The sequence below is a fragment of the Humulus lupulus genome, chromosome 3 (genome assembly GCF_963169125.1).
Source record: "Humulus lupulus chromosome 3, drHumLupu1.1, whole genome shotgun sequence".
Taxonomy (NCBI): domain Eukaryota; kingdom Viridiplantae; phylum Streptophyta; class Magnoliopsida; order Rosales; family Cannabaceae; genus Humulus; species Humulus lupulus.
This window is the reverse complement of record NC_084795.1, coordinates 172,915,038-172,938,070: the sequence shown is the minus strand read 5'-3', so window position 1 is coordinate 172,938,070 and position 23,033 is coordinate 172,915,038. Positions and strand designations below refer to the sequence as shown.

Genomic DNA, 23,033 nt, shown 5'->3' with positions numbered 1-23,033 from the left:
AGCAGCTTTGGACGGAGGGAAGAATTTGGACAAAAATTTCTGAGCTAGATATTGCCAGGTGACAATAGAGTTTGGCTGCAGAGAGTTCAGCCAAATTTTTGCTCTGTCCCTTAGAGAAAATGGGAAAAGCCTGAGCTTGATTGCGTCATCACTCACTCCATTATATCTGAAGGTCCCACATAACTCCAGAAAATTGGACAAATGGGTGTGAGGATCTTCAGAGGGTAACCCATTGAATTGCACAGAAGACTGCACCATTTGTAGAATAGCGGGCTTTATTTCAAAGTTGTTGGCCTCTACAGTTGGTGGGCGTATACTATTTTGTACTCCCGTCAGAGTGGGTAGCACATAATCTCGCAGGCTCCTCTCAGCATTGGTCTGAGCCTGAACCCCTCGTACAACTCCAGGAGTTTGAACATTCCTGTCATCCCTTTCATTCTGTGCCATCTTCACAGATTTCTGGGCCTCTCTCTTGTTCTTTCTGATTTGATTGCAAGACTTTTCAATCTCAGGATTCAGAGGAACAAGTGTGTCCTTTCCTTTTCTGCCACGCATATACCAAAATTCACCTGAGATAGATAAATTAAGCAACTAAACAGATTAGAAACAAGAAAAACTAAAATCAAATTAGAATAAAAATTAATTAGACTGATATTGATAATTATTTTCAGTCCCCGGCAACGGCGCCAAAAACTTGTTGCGATAATTTTGCTATGCAAGTGCACACAGTCGCAAACTCGTAATAAAATGGTAAAACCAAGTATCGTCCTCAAGGACTGAGTTATCAATTACCAGTCAATTAATTTCTTGTTCTATTTGATGAATTGAAATTCTTGATTTTTGTAAAATACAGCAAAAGAACCAATAAAGTGCAGAAATAATAATCGAAAATTAAGTGAAATAATAACTAATAGTAAAGCTTTTAATTTAATCACTGAGAAACAATTAGGATATTCAATCTCATCAACTATCCTCCCTATTATTCCCTAATGCAAAGTGTGAATTCTTCTTATTTTTACCTAATTCAATTAACAAGTTGATACAGCAGCCTATAATCATACTATGAATTATAAACTCAACCTAGGTGACAATTTCCTATATTTCTATGGTAAATTGAACCACAAAGGTAGCATTAATCTCAATCAACTTAATAATAGTTACACAATTAATTCAGATACTTTCGTTCTAAATTAAAATTATGTCCAATATAACCATAGCAGAATTAAATCTCACTTCTCAGATTTTGACTTAAAAACATATGTATATGACTAAAGATGGCCAATCAATAATCACTCTATAAGAACAGATTATATGGAATTGAAGAAGATTGAAGAAGAAGGAAATTAAAATTGCATTAGGTCATAACAAAGATTCAAGAGATTCAATTGAACATCCTAAACAGAAAATTAGTTCATAGTCATAGTGCTAATCACAACAGAAATTAAAGATAACATCAAGAAGAGAAGAAAAACATGTAAAAATACTCTAAGCTTCAGCCTCCAAAACCAGAACTTCTCCCTCGTCTGTACATACGTTTTTCTTCTCCTTTTCGCAATTTTAATACCTAGGATCTCAGATTTTAAAGAGGCGGGCCGCAGCTCTACATACACTATGCCGCGGCCCGTATCACAATTTCTGGGCAGAAGATCCTCTCAATGCCGCGGCCCTCTGAAGCCATGCCGCGGCCCGCATCGTCGCTTTCTGGGCAGAGTGCCCATCTATGCCGCGGCTCTATCTAGCCATGCCGCGGCCTGAAGACTTCCTGAAAAACAATGCTTCTGTTTCCCACCTAGCCGCGGCTCCACTTTGCTCATGCCGTGGCTCTTAAGGAAATTCTCAATTCTTCAAGTTTTCATCCCAAAATTTCACCAACACTTCCAAATTGTGTTGAGAACCATTCTTGATCAAAATATGATGGAAAACTCAGTTATTTCTTCCCTTTCTTTGGCATTTTTTTCCACATGCTCAATTCTTCCTAACATTCACAATAGACAAACAAACAAAGCATAAACTCGCACTAAATGAAGGAAAAACGAAATAAAAGACTACTAAAAACATCACCAAAACATAATAAAAACTAGACTCAACAGTTTCTATTATTTGTTGAATGTATTCCAAAATAGTAGTTATGTTTACTAGTTTTAATGGTCCGAGGTCTATAATTAGTCAGGACATTACAAGTATCTCATTGCGAATGCAATGGAGATACAACTATTTGAGAAGAACAAGAAATCGTGAGAGGTAAAGCACATGAAATGAATCATCATTTAATTCAAGACAATTTTACATAATTGATGTAATGTTCTTGAAGATAACTTCAAAAAAGTTTCTTACAAAATTGTTACAAAGACTTTGTTAGAAAAATTATGTCAGGAGAATGTGATTGACATATTGAAAGCGATAACTCAATTTGCTTTAGGGCAAGTGGGAGATTGATGGGAATAATGCCCTTAAAGCAATTGTAGTTGACAAATGTTTTAAATGAAATAAATAATTAAATTGAATTATTATATATATAGACTATGTCTAATATTATGTTGATAATGTTAAGTAAATATGAGAAAATTTCAAAGTTTATCTGTACGGTCTTAATCTCATATTTGTATGAGAGGATCGAGATTAAGATAATAAACTTAACACAATTCATAGTAAAATAAAGTTATGGAATATTTAGATTAATTACTGCTAGTACGATCTACTAGTATTATGAATACATAGATATGAGTTACTAGTGTAGTAGGACACTTTAGTGGAGGTACTTTGCATGCTGAGAGTATGTAGAAGTGGACCAGAATTGATTTTTTAATACTTGTTCAAACACCGTTTCATAGTATTAATCAAACACATCAAATGACGATCATATACACGATGATCTTAATCCTGAGGTTGCTATGAACTCCTATATATGGTATCTGATCCTTTGATTCATGCGTTAAGGTTTGTCAGAATGATCGGGCTAAGAACAATTGTTTTGGGGACTCAATGATTTATATGGCTGGGGACGTAGTTTAACATATATGGAATCTATACCTTCTTATAGAATGAATAATGGTTCTCTATTGGGTTGGCTTTTGGAACTGAAAATGTTATGAGTGCTCACGTCGCAAATTTTTTGTGATACAACCTTCACTAGTAAAGTCAATGGTACTCTAGGAACAAGATATAGCTAAAAGGATAAAACAGTAATTTTATTCTCTTTTAATTATGAACCATTAATAGAGGATTAACACTATATGTAATGATTATATCAATGCACACTTCATTCTTAAATAAATTACTCAGTAAATATATGTCTATAATTATCAAGAGTTCAATCTCATATTTAAAGTGGAGAAATCATGGGACTAATAAATATGATTATTTAATCACAGAGCTTTGATTAATAATGTAATATTTATTGAAGCTTGATATTTTAGGTCTATAGGTCCCTATGGTGGCTCTATCAACACCATATCTAGGTAAGAGTTAATACAATGATATAGCTGTAATTTAGGAATTTGAGAAGAATTTTATTCTTCGGGTCAAGTATGCAATTATACGATGATTTAGGTTGAATAATTAATTTGGAATTAATTATTAATTTTTGAAAATATATTTAAGGACTTTTGCCCCCGAACTTGTAGAGTCCAAGAACTTTACTTAGCTAGTTATTTAGTAGTATTATAGTATGTTTAGTATTATCTTTGTAACTGTGGATTTTTGGTTCAGACCGGGAATTATTTGGACACTCATAGTAGTACTTATAGATTTTCTAAGTTTAACCTATAGTTTAAGAATATTAAGTATAACCTAAGGTTTGATTATATGACTGATATTAAGGATAGTATTTGTTATATTATAAGGTTTAGATATCAACCAATAGGATTTTAAGCACATGTTATGAATGGTAATTAAGGATTAAGTATTTTTGAGGATTAAATTAAATAAGGGTAAAGTTTGAATGATATAGGGTCAGTCAGCAGCTTTGAATACGTTAAAGGCTTAGTCAAGGCTGTTTACTCCATTCAAACTTAGCTAAAAATGTGTAATTTCGTGTTTAAATATTCAGCGTGTGCCGATATATCGCAGCTATAGGAGGCGATATATCGCAGCACGTAGATACGGAAAACACGAATCGATGCACGGTTGCCTCGGGCATACTAGCCCAGGCGATATATCGCCTACAGGGGGCGATATATCGCCTCCTCCTGCATATGTTCAAACATTTTTGAATTCTTTTCCTTTCAGCCATTCAAACTCCTTCAACAGTCCAGCATCTTTTGAACAAGTCTTCAGCCTCTGCTGAACGATTATTCAAATGATTTTCACCTAAAAAGCCATTATTTTTATTCAAGTAAAATCAAGATATTTTCATTCCCAAACTCTATAAATAGGACCTAGTACCCAGCCATTTCTTCACCTTTTACTCTAAGTTCAGAAGCTGCTAGTGTTAAGTGAGTGTGAGAGTTGAAACACCTGGTTTGGGAAAATCATAAGCTTAAACATCATAAGCTTATCAAATACTTTGGGAAGTGAGGTTCGTTAGTATTTCGGTTGTGGTTAGATTGATCTTGCAAGTCTTTGAGGTAACCAAAACTCTAGATCCTTTCTGTATTATGTTATTTTCTTTCTCATAGTCTTCTACTCAATCTCTAACGTTAATCTTCATTTTGGTTAGGGAATCTAAGTTCTTGAGCACATAAGTTTGGTAAGTATAACTTTCAATGGTTTAGTCTTTCCATCCCTTTCATTTCATCTCCTTTCTTCTTTAGACTCACTCTTGTTCATATGGTTTTAGGAGTGTTCCAAAAGTCCCAACTCAGTCCATTATATCCCGGTAACTTTGGTAAGGAAAATAGGCTAGAATCTATATGTGTTATGTTTATGTTATCTTATGTGTAATGTTATGATATGTTATGAATATGTTATACATGTGTTTGTTGTAGGCTTGGGCTTATGCCCTTTTTGACTAACAAGACCCCAAAAAGATTGTGGGCATATGCCTATTTAGCTGGTAGGACCCCACTAATCTCATGGACATAAGCTTGTTTAGTCTATGGGACCCCAAGTAATAATGGCCATTATAATAAGTGTATTATGTGTTATGATATGTCTTCACGTTATTATGAAATTATGTTTATGTTTATGACTATGTGTTAGATTTTTCCTTGCTGGGCATTAGGCTCATTCCTTTCTGTTTATGTGCAGGAAATAAGCTTTAGAGGCAGAAAGATTCGTGATGCTTAGAGGATGTGTATCGATGGTGAATGGAGTCAAGGGGCCGAGCGTTATTCGATTTGAGGATGTAGTCTCATTTTATTTTATATGGTTTTATATGTATTATTCCGCATTTCTTATGTAATTCTTTTCATTTAAATCATGTTTTGTTTTTAAAGACAATGGGATCCCAAATCCTACTTAGTATTCTGTTTATTTGTAAATAACTCTTATTCTGCAAGTTACTTAATAAAATTATGGTATTTTCGTAAAAAAGTAAGTTTTATGTATAGTTTTGTTAATGGTCCAAATAGTCTAGATTAGTGGGTCATTACAGAACTATGACCAATATATTATTGTATCCCCTGATTTTTTTGAGCCGTTAAAAATTATCCTTGAACTATTCACAGTGTTGTAAAGTGGGATTTCTATTAAGTTTCATCCTATGTGACTAACAATTGCTAACTTGTTATTGCCACGTCGGCGTCATGTGTATAATTTAAATTAAAAAAATATATTTATTATAAAATATTAAAATTAAAAACATTTCAAAAATAAAAAAAAAATTCTTTTTTAATTTCTTAAAGGATTAATTTTTTGTTGGATAAATTCTTAAAAGATTAATTAAATAAAATTTTCAAATATAAAAAAATAAATAAAAACTGATATGTTTTTTTTACTAAACTTAAACTAATCTAATTTAAACTTGATTAATTCCATCATTACTAAAAGAAAATTATTTAATTTTGTCAAATAAAAAAAATTAGAAGAGTTTCAGTTTATTTTTTTTAATATTAAAAAATTTTATTTAATTAATCTTTTAAGAATTTATTAAAAAAATTAATCTTTTAAGAATTAAAAAGAAAAAATATTTTTTATATTTTTTTATATTTTTGAATTATTTTGAATTTTATTATTTTATAAGAATTATATAATTATTTTATTTTAAATTATATACATGGCGCTCATGTGGCAATGACAAGTCAGCTATCCGTTAGCCACATAAGATAAAACTTAACATAAGTCCCACTTTATAACACTATTAATAGTTTAGGGATAATTTTTAATGGCTCAAAATAATGAAGGGGCACAATAATGTATTGATCATAGTTTGGGGGACAAAAATCCTAAATAGCCTTAATTTAAATATGTATATTTCGAATTTCATATATATATAAATTAATTTTTTAAATTAATTATTTTATTTGAGTGGGAGACAATAAAATTGGTATGTCAAAAATCATTTTTGATTTATTGAATTTTAAAAGATGATGATAATGATATTCATCAATTTGAATTTTGAATTTTGAAATATGATTGTTATTGTTGACTGCGTTTTTAGTCAACGACGTGAGAACGTCAATAACGACAAGCCTTCAAGAGAAATAAAAACGACACAGACGGTTTAATAAAGAAAATAAATAACATAGGAGATTTTTATAGTGGTTCAGCCCCGATTGTCGGTAATAGCCTAATCCACTTAGAGTTGTGATTTATAAATCTATACTCAAGATCAGATGGACTGAGCCAACTGAGTTTCTTCAGTACAGATTGTGAAAATACAAGAATTCTCTCTAATTTCAGCACTTTCTCTCTCTAGAATAGACAGTCCCAATTTTCTCTGTCTAGAAAGAAGAAGCAGCACAAGACCCTTCTCTCATCCCATCAGCTCTCTATTTATAGGCCTGGGATCCTCAACTGATATCCCCTTATGATAGGGATATTTTATTATATTTATTACATTTAAACATTCAAAATTCGAAATGTAACAAACCCCCCATTTGTGGGAAGAATGAGAGATTCCCGCGTATGTTGTTGAAGCTGTCTCTGGGAATCTTGACTTAGTCTCCTCTAGCTAGTTGATCCACCTCCTACTGACCACTCATGCAAGTGTTGGTCGGACGTGCATGGTGGTAGGACATGCATGGTGGTAGGACATGTTTTCGTGGGTTGAACGTGCATGGTGGTAGGACATGCACTTCTCTCCTCTAACATGGCACTCTCCTCTAGCATGCCATGTTCCTCCTTGAACCAATCTCATTGGCTTCTCCTCGGACCAAGGTGGTCCGAGGCAACCTCCTTGGCACCTCACCTTGGACAACATTGAGGCAACCTCCTTGGCACCTCACCTTGGACAAGTTCAAGGCATTCTCCTTTAGCATCTCCCAAACATGTCCGATCGAACATTGTATAGGCTCTCCTTATCAAAATCTAAGTCTCCATCCTCTTGCATGAGACTCCTCCTCCTTAGCTACTTACCTTGGACACGTTCGAGCCAACACTTAGGAAACCTTGGGAGGCTTGCCTCCTACACACCCTTGGGGTCTCTTAGGACCACATCCTCCTTGGGGTCTCCTAAGACCACTCCCTTGGGGTCTCCTAGGACCACATCCTCCTTGAGGTCTCCTAGGACCACTCCCCTTAGCTCTCCTAGAATGCATTCTCCTTAGCCTCCTAGGATGCATTCTCCAATTTTTGGGTATAACAATTATATTTTTCCTTAAAGAGATTAATACCTTATTTTGTGAGTGATCGATTTTAATTAAATAATTAAATAAAAAAATAAAAAATCCTTGAAAATGAAATAGTGGGTCACGCATGACACAGTCCAGAGATTGTGTCGTGCGTGTACCACATATACTGATATTGTATCAGTGTATTTTTATTTTATTTTATTTAATTATTTAATAATTTGAAAATAGTTTTTTCAAATTTGGTAAGTTAGATATTTACCTAAATCAAATCCTATAATTATTATGATCTTATTATTATATTACTATTATTATTAGGAATAATTAGGTAGTAGAAATATCTCTATATATATATGATATAGAATAAAGAAAAGAGAATATACAAGAACACAATACACTACACATATCAGATGAAATTCATAAAAATTCTTAGAATTTTCGTTAGACAAAAACTCTTTCTTTCTTCTTCTTTATTCTAGCCATTCTCAAGCCATAATCCAAGTTCTCATGTATTGAGAAATACTTGTGATTCCTAAAAATACAAACTCATGTTCTCTATGTGCCCACACACATCTTGAGGTGTAAAGAACACTCCGGAAGATCGTGGTGTGAGCGCTTAAAGCTTTGGATAGGAAGATCAAAAAATATAAGAAAAGACTCAATGACACTTGATAGGCTTCAAGAGGTAATTGTATATGTTCTTGAATTTTTTGTGTTTATATGTTATATGCAAATATATTGTATATTTATATATTTGTTGCATGAATAATAATATTGTATGTTAATGTTTTTGGATTGTTTTCTTGGTCATATAAACTGTTTATATGATTAATGAAATATTTTTATTGATATTGTTCTTACACCAATGGGCCCACCACGCCAATTTCGTTGCGTGCTCTGAATGTTTTTCCAACAGACACGCCACAACATTTGGTAGAAAACAATAGCAAAACCTCGATGGATTAAATGGAGTCTAAGGAGGCGGAGAGGCGAGTAAATCCACAATAACGTAGTTCAACATAAATGACAATGACATGCTATGAGTTGATGCAACAATGAGGATAAGTAATGAGTTGCGACATGAAAAAATAAGACAAAGGCTACTAGTACAAGCTAAGGAAGTCTAAGGACAACATAATAATTAGCAATCCTAAAGATGGATGCTAGAATTTGGTGGGACATGGTTAAGTAGACACAAACTTTAGACACCATGACCTGGGTTGACTTTGTAAAAGTTTTTAGCAAAAAGTAATACAATGCTACAGTACTAGCAGCTTGAGTTAATGAGTATGTGAAAATGACACAAGGTAGTTTTCCAATTACAGAGTATGCCCAAAAGTTTGACAGACTGGCAAGGTTTGCATCTGAGATAGTCCCAACAATGGTCATGAGAGTTCAAAGATTCATAAGGGGACTGAAGCCTATGATTTCCAGGGATGTCAAAATGACCAGTATAGTGCTAGTTAGCTATGCTGAGATTTTGGACAAAACTTTAGACATTGAGTACATGAAGAACTATATATGGAAGGATGGTGTTGAAAGGAGAGAGACTAACAAGAGTAAAGCCTTTCAAGAGAATAACAAGAGGAGGCCCAATAGGGTCAAAACAGTGGTGTTGACAAAAGGCCCAAGGTCGCAGCTCCCAATGGTAATCACAACAACCAAAATTGTGGAAACTGGCCCATATCATAGGGCATTGGGCCTCAATCTGACTTAATAGTTAGTTAATTAGGGCAATTGGCCACATAAGGCGTTGTAGTTATTTACATGAATGGTATGCATGCATGAGTAGGGTTATTACTACTAGGCATGATTATTATGATTTGGTAACGTGTTATTAACTGCTTATGAGCATGTTTAAATTTTCTTGCTGAGCCTTGGCTCACGGTTGCTATGTGGTGCAGGTAAGGGGAAAGGGAAGCTGGACTAGCCATGAGTTGGAAAGCTTCGGTGGCGACGTGTACATATGCGGCTACTCGACCACCACGACTGGGGTTTCTTAGGGGAACTTGGGTTAAACCTTATTTTTGCCACTTAGGTCGGTCGGTTGTAACTTTTGAGTTGTCATTACTCTTTTGGAACTGTAAACAACTTTGTAAACGTTTATTATGGGATCCCATATACAACTTAACATTTTAATGAAATAACTATTCCTTTGACCAAATTTTTTAACCCTAAACCGTTAATCTCATTTAGTTGCACGTTTATGGCCAAATGATTCGATTAGCGAGCCTAGCACTATTTAAAATACACAGTGAACGGTCTTGACTATCCAGGGTGTAATGCCCCGACTAATTCTAGACCTCGGACCATTAAAAACTACTATACATAACTACTAGTTTGGGATACATACATAAGAAATAACATAACTTTATTTAAAACCCAAAATATTGTACAAAATACAAAATAAAGTATGGGTACCCATTGTTTAGTACATAAAACATAAAAACATTACTTTAATCAATTGTTTAAAAATACTAAGTGCGGAAATACATAAAACATAAATCAAAAGACTAAAAAAAACAACAGCATCCTCGATCTTCCAGCAATCCATTCAATTCATTCATCCTCAACACACAGCCAAGCTGCCACAAATCCTTCCCGCCTTCCATGCTCATTTTCCTGCACCATCTAAAAAGAAAGGAATGAGCCTAATGCCCAGCAAGGAAAAATCTACTAAAACATATATGTCATAAATCATAAAACATAAGACTATATCATAAAGCATATACTAAAACATATGACTATAAAAACATATATCATATAGGACTACAATATTAATGGCCATTAACTCATTAACATGGTATATGATAAAACAATCTCGGTCCTCAGTCTACTAATTGAGGTAGGTTAGATCACAACTATAGTATATGATAACCCATCTAGGTCATTTGTCTACTAATCGAGGTAGGGTAAATCATAACTCTAAACCATGAAAATGATAAAATTATTTGGGCTTGCTATCTAAGCAAGTCATATGCCCAAAGACTACAACATATATCATATCACATAACATAAAACATATCATAACATAAACATATAAACACATATAATGTAACCTATTTTCCTTACCAAAAACTGGGATATGGAGACAATAACGAGATTTGGAATACTCCTAAAATCAACAGTAAACCATGAGTTTCTGAAGAAAAGGGATGGAGAAGAGAACTAAAACATCAAAGAAGAAACTTACCGAAAAGAACCTTAAGTTTCAAGAAACTTAAACACCTAATCAAGAATCATAACAAAGAGTTAGAATCTGAATGAAAACAAAAGAAAACTAAAGAACTATGAAGAACTGAACTTAAGGATAATAATACATTGAATGAACTTATGATTTTGATCTACACCTCGATATCGAAATAACACTATATATCTTACTTCCCAAGTGTTTAGAAAAGCTTAGATTGGAAAAGCTTTTAACCCAAAACCCAATTGTTTCTCTCTATAGTAACCTTAACAGCTTGGAGGCTCTGAACAATGCTTGAATGATGAGTGAAATAGCTGAGTACTAGGTCATATTTATAGAGTTCAAGGAGTGAAACTAACCCATTTTAAAATGAATATAAAATGAAAAAGATTTGAATTTTCATTCAACAGATGCCCAGAACTCGGTCAAAATCGTTCAAGAGCAAGTCCAAGCGGTTAAGGCTATTTTTAAATCTTAAATCCTCAAGTATTCAAAAATATCTCCCAGAGACCGATATATCTCCCACCCTAGGCGATATATTGCCTGGACCTATACTCTGAGTCTTCGTGGTTTTGTTCATGCGAAGTCGACGTGTTTTCCGTATCTCTCGTAAGTGATATATCGACCCCTATAGCTACGATATATCGGCATACGTTGATATATCAAACACGTATTTGCACTTTTTCAACATATTTTGAATTGATTAAACAACTTTGACTGAGTAAAAATGTGATCCTAACCGCTGCTGGAAGGTTCTAGAACTTCTAGATCTTTCTTTTAATTAAACTATTCATAAAAAATACTTAATTCCTTAATAAACATGCTTGTTACAAGTGTCACGTTCTTATTAATTCTATCTAAACCTTAGTTTATAATAAACAATATTTCTAGGACCAACAATATTAATCAAACCTTATGTTATAATTAATATTTCTAAACTATAGGTTAAACTTATAAAATCCTTAACTGTCGCTATGAGTTTCCAACTAAGTCCCGGCTTAAACCAATATCCACGAAAACTAACATACTACTACAACTACTACTACTAAGTAAAAGTCTAAGACGCTACTACTACTACTACTTCTACCACCACCACCACTACCACTACCACTACCACTACCACTACCACTACCACCACTACTACCACTACCACTACCACTACCACTACTACTACTACTACCACCACTACCACTACCACCACCACCACGACCACTACCACTAACACAACTACCACTACTACCTACTACTTACTACTACTACTACCACTACTACCACCACTAACACCACCACCACTACTACGATTCACTAGTATTATGAATACAAGTGACCTAGATCCGGGTCACTAGTGTAGTAGGACACTTTAGTGAATGTACTTTATATATAGTGATATATAGAACTGAACCAGATGTGATTTGTTAATACTTGTTTAAACACCGTTTCGTAGTATTAATCAAACACATCAAACGATAATCATATACACAATGATCTTAATCCTAAGGTTACTATGAACTCCTATATATGTCATCTGATCCTTTGATTCATGCGTTAAGGTTTGTCAGAATGATCAGGCAAAGAACAATTATTATGGGGACTCAATGATATATATGGATTGGGACATAGTTTAACAGATATGAAATCTATACCTTCTTATAGATTGAATAATGGTTCCCTATTGGCTTGACTTTTGGGACAGAAAAGGTTATGAGCGCTCACGTCGCAAACTTGTTGTGACACAACCTTCACTAGTATAGTCAATGGTACACTAGGAACTAGATATAGTTAAAAGGGTAAAATGGTAATTTTATTCCTTTTTAATTACGAACCATTAATAAATGATTAACGTTGTATGCAATGATTATATCAATACACTTTATTATTTAATAAAGTACTCTGTAAATATATGTCTATAATTATCAAGAGTTCAATCTCATATTTATAGTATAGTAATCAAGAGATTAATTAATATAATTATTTAATAAAAGAGCTTTGATTAATAATCTAATATTTATTGGAGCTTGAAATTATAGGTCCATAGGTCCCCAGGGTGGCTCTATCAATACCATATCAATGTAAGAGTTGATACAAGGGTAAAACTGTAATTTGGAAATTTGAGAAGAATTTTATTCTTCGGTTCAAATATACAATTATATTATAATTGAGGTTGAATAATTAATTATTAAATTTTAAAAATATATTTATTTATTTAAATATTAAAATTTTGAAATATATATAATAATCAATAAATGAAATTAAAATTAATTATTTTATTCGAGTGGGAGAAAATAAAAATGGTAAGTCAAAATAGTTTTGATTTATTAATTTTTTAAAAGATGATGATAATGATGATCATTAATTTTGAATTTTGAATTTAAATTTGAATTATGGTTGTGATCTTTTCCTTAAAAAGATGATACTATATTTTATGGGAGAGATTTATTTAAATAGAAGAAAATAGAAAAAATACAACATTCCCTTAATGGAAATAAGGCTACACGCATGACATAGTCAAATGACTGTGCCAGTAATTATTATTTTTATATATTTTTTTATTTAATTAATAATTTGAAAGTAGATTTTTCAAATTTTGTAAGTTAGATATTACCTAAATCTATTCCTATCATCATTATTATTATTATTATTATTATTATTATTATTATTATTATGAATAATAATGTAATATGCAACTTATATATATATATTGTATGATAATAAGAGATAAGAAGAGAACGATTCAGAAAACCATTGTCTGACAAGAAATTCTTCATCTCATTCTCTTATTATTCCAATATTTCTCAAGCCATAATCCAAGTTCTCATGTGCTGAGATAAACTTGTGATTTCTAAATTACAACCTTTGTTCTCTATGTGCCCACCCACATCTTGAGGTGTAGAGAACACTCCGAAAGATCATGGTCTGAGTACTCAAAGTGTTTGATAAAAAGATCGTTATTTATACGAAAAGACTCGAGGGCACTTGATAGGCTTCAAGAGGTAAATATTTCTGTCCTTAAATATTTGTATGCTTGTGCATGTAATATATAATTATGTGTATATATATGTTACATGATTAATAATATTCTATATTATTGGTTCCTGCTTATATTCTTGAACGTATAAACTGTTTATATGAGCGGTGAAAATTTTTGTTGTTGTTAATCAACGGGCCCACCGTGCAATTTCCCTACGCACTCTGATTATTTTTCCAACAATTGGTATCAAAGCGCAGTCATTAATCCCTACATACTGATAATTACTGTGTGAGATTATGTGCATTTTTATATTATATGTAATATATATTTGAATGGATGGATGTTTATATTGATGATGGCAAATTCTTAAGCATTGTTTATAATGGTGCTTTTGGGTTTAGAAATTGTTCTTAATATTTCTAGATGAAAAATGTAAGCCATTTTTGGGGCATAGAAATTTTGTAAATTATAAAATTGTTGTAATTGGATTCAACAAAGTTTGGCATGAAGATCGAGACGACATCACCGCCATCATCGACCACCGTGGCACGCACCTAGAGGTGCTCCCCATCAGTACACCGTATGGATCCGTACGACCTGACCGTACGGCTCCGCCAGTCGCCGCTGCTTGTGTGCTTGCCACCACCGTGGTCGGCCAAGCTCCTCCCTTGCCTTCATTCCCCCTTGCCGCTGCCCTTTTTTGATGACACACCTAGGGTTTGTGTCATGCAAACCCTAATGTGTTGTTACATGAAATATTTTTAATTATTTAATTAATTAAAAATTTGAAATTAAATTAAAATGGTTTTAATTTGGTAATTTCTATACTTAAAATAGTTTTGATTATTTTCCTTAGTTAAAAATCTTTTAATTATTCTCTTCCATAATTAAAATTCTTTCAATTAAAATATCCAAAATTAAAATTCTTTTTAATTTTAATTTATTAAAATTAAATTGTTTAATTTTCTTTTTATGAATTAAATAACTCAAATTCAAATTGGGCCTTAGAAACTATTTTTGTATTAATACCCAATGTTTAATTATTTTTAAAAATTGTATAATTCAAAATGGATATGAAAAAGGGTGGCATTGTCTCAACAAGACTGCATCTCAAGGCTCGAGATCAAGGCGTTCTTCATCAGGCCTTAGCTAGTCTAGGTTACATTTTCATTTATATTTTGCAAGTGTTGTAATTTTTTCTAGAAATACCCAAAAGTTACCAACCCGCATTTATTTATTTATTATAGATGTTTGAATATGATTAAAGCGTTTAATGTTTTGTCATGCATTATAACGTGTCGTTCATATACCCACACAGTACGCAATTAGCATGCATTACATTCGTGTAGAAACATGCTATTAGGAACGTCCTATGTTTTATTATATGTTTATATATGATAACTCATATAATAATAAATTTAGTCTTAAATAGTTAAGATGGTAAATTAAAATTAAAGTTGTTTAATTTATTATTTTAATAAAAAATATTTTATTAAAATAAAAACGATATTCTCTTAATTAAAGAAAAAATAAAATTAGAATTAAGGGCACAATTTATTCATTTTATTTATTTTTCATAATTGGATTAGTAATTATTAGAATATCATTTGGTAAAAATAATTAAATTTATTTTTACAACTAAATTAAAAAATATTGATTTTGTGAAATATACACTTTTCTAAAATAGTAAGTGAGAGAGGGAGTGATGACAATAAGTCTCATGGTCTCCATTATTGGTTGAACATCGAGAGCCATAGGAAGGGCCTCATGTCGCCTCCGTTTGGCACTGCCCCCAGTATTAGTTGAAACGCATAACGTCTTTCACATCTCGATGTTGCGTAAGTATGTGTCAGACCCGTCTCATGTGTTGAGTTACGAACCGTTACAGCTAAAGCAGGACCTGAGTTAAGATGAATAGCCTGAGCGCATTATAGAAAAGGGAATCAAGAAATTGAGATCCAAAAGGATTCCATTAGTTAAGGTCTTGTGGAAGAATTGTATGGAACGAGAAGCAACATGGGAGTTGGAGGAAGACATGAAAGCAAGATACCCTGAATTATTTGGTAAGAAAGAATTTCGGGACGAAATTCCTTTTAAGGAGGGTATAATGTAGTGCACCAAATTTTTTTTTTAGATTATTAAAATTTTGTGATTTATTTTATTTAAGTGTTAAGTGTGATGAATTGTTTTATTTAAATGTTGTTTATTTTATTTAATTGTTGTTTGTTTTACTTGATTGTTTTTATTTTATTTAATTGTTAGAATTATTTGTAGAATATTGTTATGAAATTACTTGTTAAATAATATGTATTTATTTTATTTTAAAAATGTAATTATGTGAGATTTGATTGAATGCACTAAGGTGCATGGTAGACAGTGATGCACCCTAGTGATTTAGTGTGTGCAAGTGCATGGTAATGTGATGCACATGTGTGGATTTTTCTACACATTTTATAATTTCCTTTTATTTGATATAATTGAGTAGTTTAATTTAAATAAAAAAAATAAAATAAAAGAGGAAAAGGGAAAGGTGATGGATGGTTTGGTGTAGGAAAAGGAAATGGCTTATTTCCTTTATATTTTTTTCAATCAATTAGACATGATTTTGGGGGAATTATAGCTAATATTGGGTAAGGGAAATTTGACAATTTTAATTCAATTAAATTATTCTTTATTATAAAGGATTTTTAGGCTGAATTAGATGAGTGGATTAGAGAAATTACCATCTATTTTGGTGAGGCTTTATGAGGAAAATAGGAATTTGAAAGGAGACATGAAGGAAAAGAGGCCATTTGGCCGTGACCTAGAGAGAAGATAGAGAGAGAGAGAGAGAGAGTGGCGTGCTAGAGAGAAGGGGCTGCCATTTCTAGAGAGAAGGAGGAGAAGAAAGAAAGGAAGAAGAAGAAGAAGAAGAAGGGTTCAAGCAAGGGTAAAGCTCTTGTTTGTTTTAAGATTCCTTATGTTAAATCTAGTATTTTGATTTGGGTTGTCTTTAACTTTTGTTCATCTTCTTCTCCATCTTGATATTAAAAAAAATACAACCCCTAGGGTTTGAGCAAGGAGGTGCTTCTAGATTGGATTCTTGATTTCTATCAAGAGAGGTATTGAAATCCCTCCCTAAATTTTGTGGTTATTGGTTTTGATGAGTAAAATTATTAAGGGGACTATGGTAAAAGGGGATTTGTGTTTTGTGTAGGAAAAATAGGTACTTTGTGTTCTTGTTATCTTGTTGATGATGAGTTGTTTGATCTTGCATGAAGGGTATTATGGTTTAGTGTACAAAAGGGTTTTGGTGTTGATCTTTCTATGTATAATGATTACTGATAATTTATGAATGCATATATGGAGATTTCGGCCTAGGCATATCTAAGGATCACCTTTATATTTTGTTTTATGTTTTGTGATCTTCAATATGTTAGATCCATGTTTTAGGACCTATGTAATTTGGGTATAATGATAATTGGGAATCTTGATAATTGGATCCATGAAATTTTGATATGATGTATATGATATTGTGAAGAAATAAATTATGGTATGCATGAAAATAATGATAGAAACATGTTAGGTTTAATATAAAGGCTTATATGAATAATGGTGTTTATGTAATAATGTATGTTGTTATTATTGTTTTGTTGGATTTCATGTATAAATTCATTGGAATAGAATAAGGTTTTATAAGGTTGCATATGAATATGTGTTAGTGATATTCTTAGAATTATTTGTATAGTAAGAGCATGATAGGATTTGTGAGTTATTGTGTTTATTGGACATGTATGATTTTATGTGAAATTTTTGAAAGCCATGAGATAAAAGATGAATTTCATGAGTTATTATGCTTCCTGATTTTTGTGAATAATTGGGTAAAAGTTTGGTGAAAAAAGTGATTTGCATACATAAGTAATGTCCTTAATGCTATGCCGATTTTATGAAATTAAAAATGGTATTTTAAGTCACAATAAAATGATATTTTACTCAAGTAAATACCTACAGATTTTTTTTATATTTTTAGAAAAATATGAGGTTTTAAATTCAATATGGTGATTTTTGATAATAAATATGATTGCTGGAATTTTTGTTAAAAAAAAACGTGAAGTGTGTTTCAATAAAATGAATTTGATTAGTATTTGAAATAAAATTAATACCCTAAATTATGGTAATATTAAAAATAGTATTTTTAATATGGTATGAGTGTATATTTTAATAGTTATGATTTTTCTTTATTTTGATTAAGGAAAATATTGAATTCAATTTATTTGTGATTTTTAAAGAAATAAAATGGTGGCTGAAAGTTTAGTTTAAGAGGTTTACAATGATTATTTAATTGTCACTTATGGATTTATGTTACATAAAAACTAAGCCTTAAAATAATTCAAAAAAAAAATATTTTTCTCACATCATTTATGTGACAGTCAAAATCCCGTGATCCGTAAGGGGAAAGACCGGGTAAGCTGTGCAATCCCACACCGCCTGGGGAAGGTCAAGTGTAATGATTCTAAGACTGTGTAGGTATGGGACTACACAGTTGAAGAGGGCTTAAATGGATTGATGGGTACTACCTATATCAGGAAGGTGCATCTTCTTTTCGGTAGCCCATCACTTGAGAACTCCATGGTTAAGCGTGCTTGGCCTGGAGTAATCTAGGGATGGGTGACCTCCTGGGAAGTTTTCCCCGGAAGTGTGCGAGTGAGGACAAAGCACACTGGAAAGACTTGTCTTGGTTTGTAGGGCTAGTCGTCATTCCAGAAAGCAGTCATAGTGACGTGGGGCGTCACAATTTATGTAACACAATTAACCAATATTAAATTGATTTTTCTAAGGAAACATGGTAATCATATGTATTTTAAATAAATTCCAAGCCTTTGTTATTTCTTTGTAATTTGAAAATAATAAATGAATTTATCACATATTTTTTTTTCTTAAGCTAAATAAAATTATTTTTAAAATAAAAATAATGTCTTGAGAGATTTAATCAACCTAGAAATTTTAAGAAAATAAATAATGGTAAGCAAAGCATGTTACAAGTCTATTAATTTTAAAACGATAGAAGAAAGACGTGTAGAATTATCGTTTTTAAACGCACAATTACGCAACGTTCCCCCGTATGCATGTTACATGCAAATACACTATTACGTCCAAAATTATGTCTATTATTCAACCATGTGGTTTTTATAGAAAGATCATGCATGCAAAGTAGGTAAAATGAGCATTATTCTTTTATGGCCTTATGTGTAATTAAGTATATTTGCATGTTGTGTGTGTAACTCTTATTATGTGTGCATGGCCCATGCACACATGAGTTGTATGAAAGGGCAAAATAGTAATTTTATGAAGCTAAGAAATATCGTTTTAATTATGGTATAGGCTCGTTGAGAGGTTGTGAATTTACTTAGCTCGGACCTGAGGTAAGGAAGTTAGATAGAATTTATGATTGTTTATCCTATGAATGGTAAGACTGTTGTGTGAATGAAATGTTATGAATTATGAATGCCATAATGTGATGATATGTTGGCTTGTATGAATATGTTATGTTATGAATGGATGTTAGCGTGATGAACGCGACACATAAAAATGGGTTGCTAAGGATATGAAGACGTAACCCGAGTTACTAAGGATATAAAGACGTAACTCCAAGGGCGGACGCATCGAGGTTATTCAAGGACCAGAGCCTCCTGTTTACCTCAAAGGATGGCATGGACAAGTTAGCGGGCCATGTTCACAAGGAATTTTGTATGAATGTGCTATGATGTTTATGTTATGATGATGTTATGATATGATGATGCTATGATGTTTATGTTATGATGATGATATGATGTTTGTTACGATGATGCTATGATGTATAAAGATGAACGATAGTGTTTGTAATTTGTTGTATCTTACTTGCTTATTGTTTGTACTTCCTTACTGGGCTTTTAGCTCACCCCCTTACTTTCCCTTCCAGGTAGCAAATAGGTTTCTCCATGGCACGCGCGGTGATGTGGGAAGTTCTATCATCCTGGTGTGTATGGCGTGGGGCATCCTATGGATGAAAAACGATCACTTAAAGACGCCATTTTAATAATGTTATGTTTTATGAGACTTTTTAAACTTATCAGTGGGACTTAAATTATTGGTTGTTTTTTTTTTGGAACTTTGCATAAAAACTCATATTTTCTTTTAAAACTATTGGGCCCAACTTGCATGTTTTAAGTAAGAACCCACTGAAACCTTTATAATAAGTGGCTTTCCTTTAAAAACCAACGAAATGTAAATGTTTCATTAAGTACTAGTTTAGGGCGTTCTTTACAGGCGGCACTTTATTTGTTGGGTAGTTTTATCGTGGAAAAGTAAATATTTATTTATGTGTTTTAATTGTTGCATTCATGCATCATATTTACTTTCTGAATAATTGATATTTTTTCAAATACTAATTTTATTGTATTTTATTTATTTTCAGTATTAAAATTTTGCCACCAAATTATTTTCCCATTATGTGCCTAGTGATGAATCAAATGATTGATGATCATAAAGTAAAGTGAAACTAACTGAAGAAGATGAAGGAGGATGGATAAATTCAACTTTGTTTGTTTTTTTGGCTAAAAAGCTTAAACATATTTATAATGAAAAACAGTTTCCTCCTGTACCATCATTAGATGTAAGGAAAAAGGAACATGAGAAATATGCTGATTGGATGAGATCAAATCACATGGCGAGATTTTACATTCTTAGTACCATGGAAGAAAAGCTAAGGAAAAAGTTCGAACACATTGAATGTGCTTGTGATATGTGGGATGCCCTCTATGAGGATATACAGACAAGACTGCAATCGCGAAAAATGTAGATATGATTTACCTTTACCTTAGAGTTAATAGTGGATTATAACATATAACATTCTGATTCTTTGATTTGGAAACCACTAAACATGTTTTTATTCTTCTTTACAGACACTTGAGCAATCAAGAGGAACTTACTGATGGAGACAAAAAGGGAAAAAGGAAGAGAGAGAAAGCGTCTAGTTCAAGAATTCGTTAAAGAAAGTCCTTTTAATTTTAAAACTCTTTAGTTATTATTAAAAGAAAACTTTATTTTTTTTTAACAATGTCTTAGTTTGTTTCTTTTAGTATTTTGAACTTTATTGCATGTATTGAGCTTAGAATATTTTTATTTATAATTTGATTATTCTTAATTTTTCTTTTGACATGCAATTGATTATTTAGACTTTAAAACGCTTTCATTAAATTGAATGAATACTTAATAACTCAGAATTATTCAAAGTAGCAAAACTGCAAGGAAACAAAAGACAAAAAATTTCAAATGAAGATGACACATATCTTTGGCATCTTAGACTTTGTCATGTAGGTCTAGACAAGATAAACCAGTTAAAAAAATGGACCTTTGAGAGAACTAAGAGTTGGAACTCTTCTAGTTTGTGAATCTTGTCTAGAAGGCAAAATGACCAAACGTACTTTCTCAGTGAAAGGAAATAGAGCTAAAGAACCCTTGGAGCTTGTACAAAGCGATGTCTATGGTTTCATCAATGTACAAGCAAGATGTGGGTATGAATACTTCATCACTTTTATTGACGATTACTCAAGATACAATCATACTTACTTAATGCTTAGGAAATCTGAAACCTTTGGTAAGTTTCAAGAATTCAAAGCCGAAGCTGAGAAGCAATTAGGTAAGATTCTTAAGACACTTCGATCTGATCGAGGTGGAGAGTATTTGGATTTAGAATTCAAAGATTTCTTGCTGGAGCATGGTATTCTATCCCAACTCACAACACTAGGAACGCCACTGCAAAATGGTGTTTTTGAAAGAAGAAACAGGACTGTTTTAGACATGGTCAAGTCTACGTTAAGCTAATCTTCACTTCCTCTCTCATTATGAGGATATGCACTTCAAACGACGACTTACATTTTGATTGTTGTCCCATATAAGACCATAAGAAAAATGCCACTGGAACTGTAGAATGGAAACAAACCTAGTTTGCACCATTTCCGCATTTGGGGCTGTCATACTCATGTTCTTAGACCTAAATATGGAAAACGTGAGTCAAGGTCTAAAGTGTGCATTTTTGTGGGCTACGATATAGAAACAAGAGGCAGTTACTTCCATAGTACTAAGAACCAAAAAGTATGTGTTTCAACAAATGCGACCTTCCTTGAACATGATTAAATGAATAACAATAAATTGTGGAGCAAAGTAGTTTTGGAGGAACTCACAGCTGATAAGATTCCATCACTTTCATCTTCATCATTAAATGATAAACGACAAACCGAGGAAACCACTATCCCTGGAAAAGAAACCCTGGTGCAACGTCGTAGTGGGAGGATTGTGAGACAACCTGTTTGCTACGAACATGAGGCACATGTCCTTGTTTCTGATACAGACAAGGATGATCCATTAGGAATCAATGTATTCCAATTCTGTCTAGGAACTTTTAGATCCACCTAAAGATGTGAGGCCCGTTGGGTGCAAATGGAAATACAAGAAGAAAAGAGGTGTAGATAGAAAAGTGGAGACTTTCAAAGCAACGCTAGTGGCCAAATGCTACACTCAGAGAGAAGGTGTTGATTATGAATAAACATTTTCTCCTGTGGCCATGCTTAAGTCCATTCGCATCCTCTTATCCATAGCTGCCACCTATGACTATGAGATATGGCAAATGGACGTCAAGACAACCTTTTTGAATGACTATCTTGTTGAAATTATCTATATCGTACAACCAGAAGGGTTCATCAAGAATGGGGAAGATCAAAATGTGTGTAAGTTGCTAAAATCCATTTATGGATTAAAGCAAGCATCTAGATCTTGGAATATAACCTTTGATGAAACAATTAAAACATGTGGCTTCGAACAGAATGTCGACGAAGCATGTGTTTATAAATCCATCAAAGAAAAAGTAATGGTTTTCCTAGTTTTTTATGTGGATGACATTCTCTTCATTGGAAACAATGTACAAACATTGTCAAACATGAAGAAGTGGTTAGCTGAAAAGTTCCAAATGAAGGATTTGGGCGAGGCGAGCTATGTTCTGGGAATCCAAATCCTAAGGGATAGGAAGAACAAACTCTTGGCACTTTCTCAGGATAATTATATCGATAAGGTGCTTGAAAGATTCTCTATGGAGAATTCCAAGAAAGGCCAGTTACCGACTAGACGTTGAATTACTCTCTCCAAGGAACATTGTCCAAAGACACCTCAGGAGGAAGAGGATATGAGAAAATAT

General features: G+C 32.7%; 1 long non-coding RNA gene across 1 annotated transcript; it reads left to right on the top strand.

The window, feature by feature from the left end:
- The first annotated feature begins 16,607 nt into the window (after nucleotides 1–16,607).
- Nucleotides 16,608–20,846, top strand: LOC133821444 (uncharacterized). The gene is made up of 4 exons (XR_009887582.1): nucleotides 16,608–16,754; nucleotides 16,874–16,926; nucleotides 19,764–20,638; nucleotides 20,746–20,846. It is a non-coding gene; the product is annotated as an uncharacterized LOC133821444 (long non-coding RNA).
- Nucleotides 20,847–23,033: the final 2,187 nt, after the last annotated feature.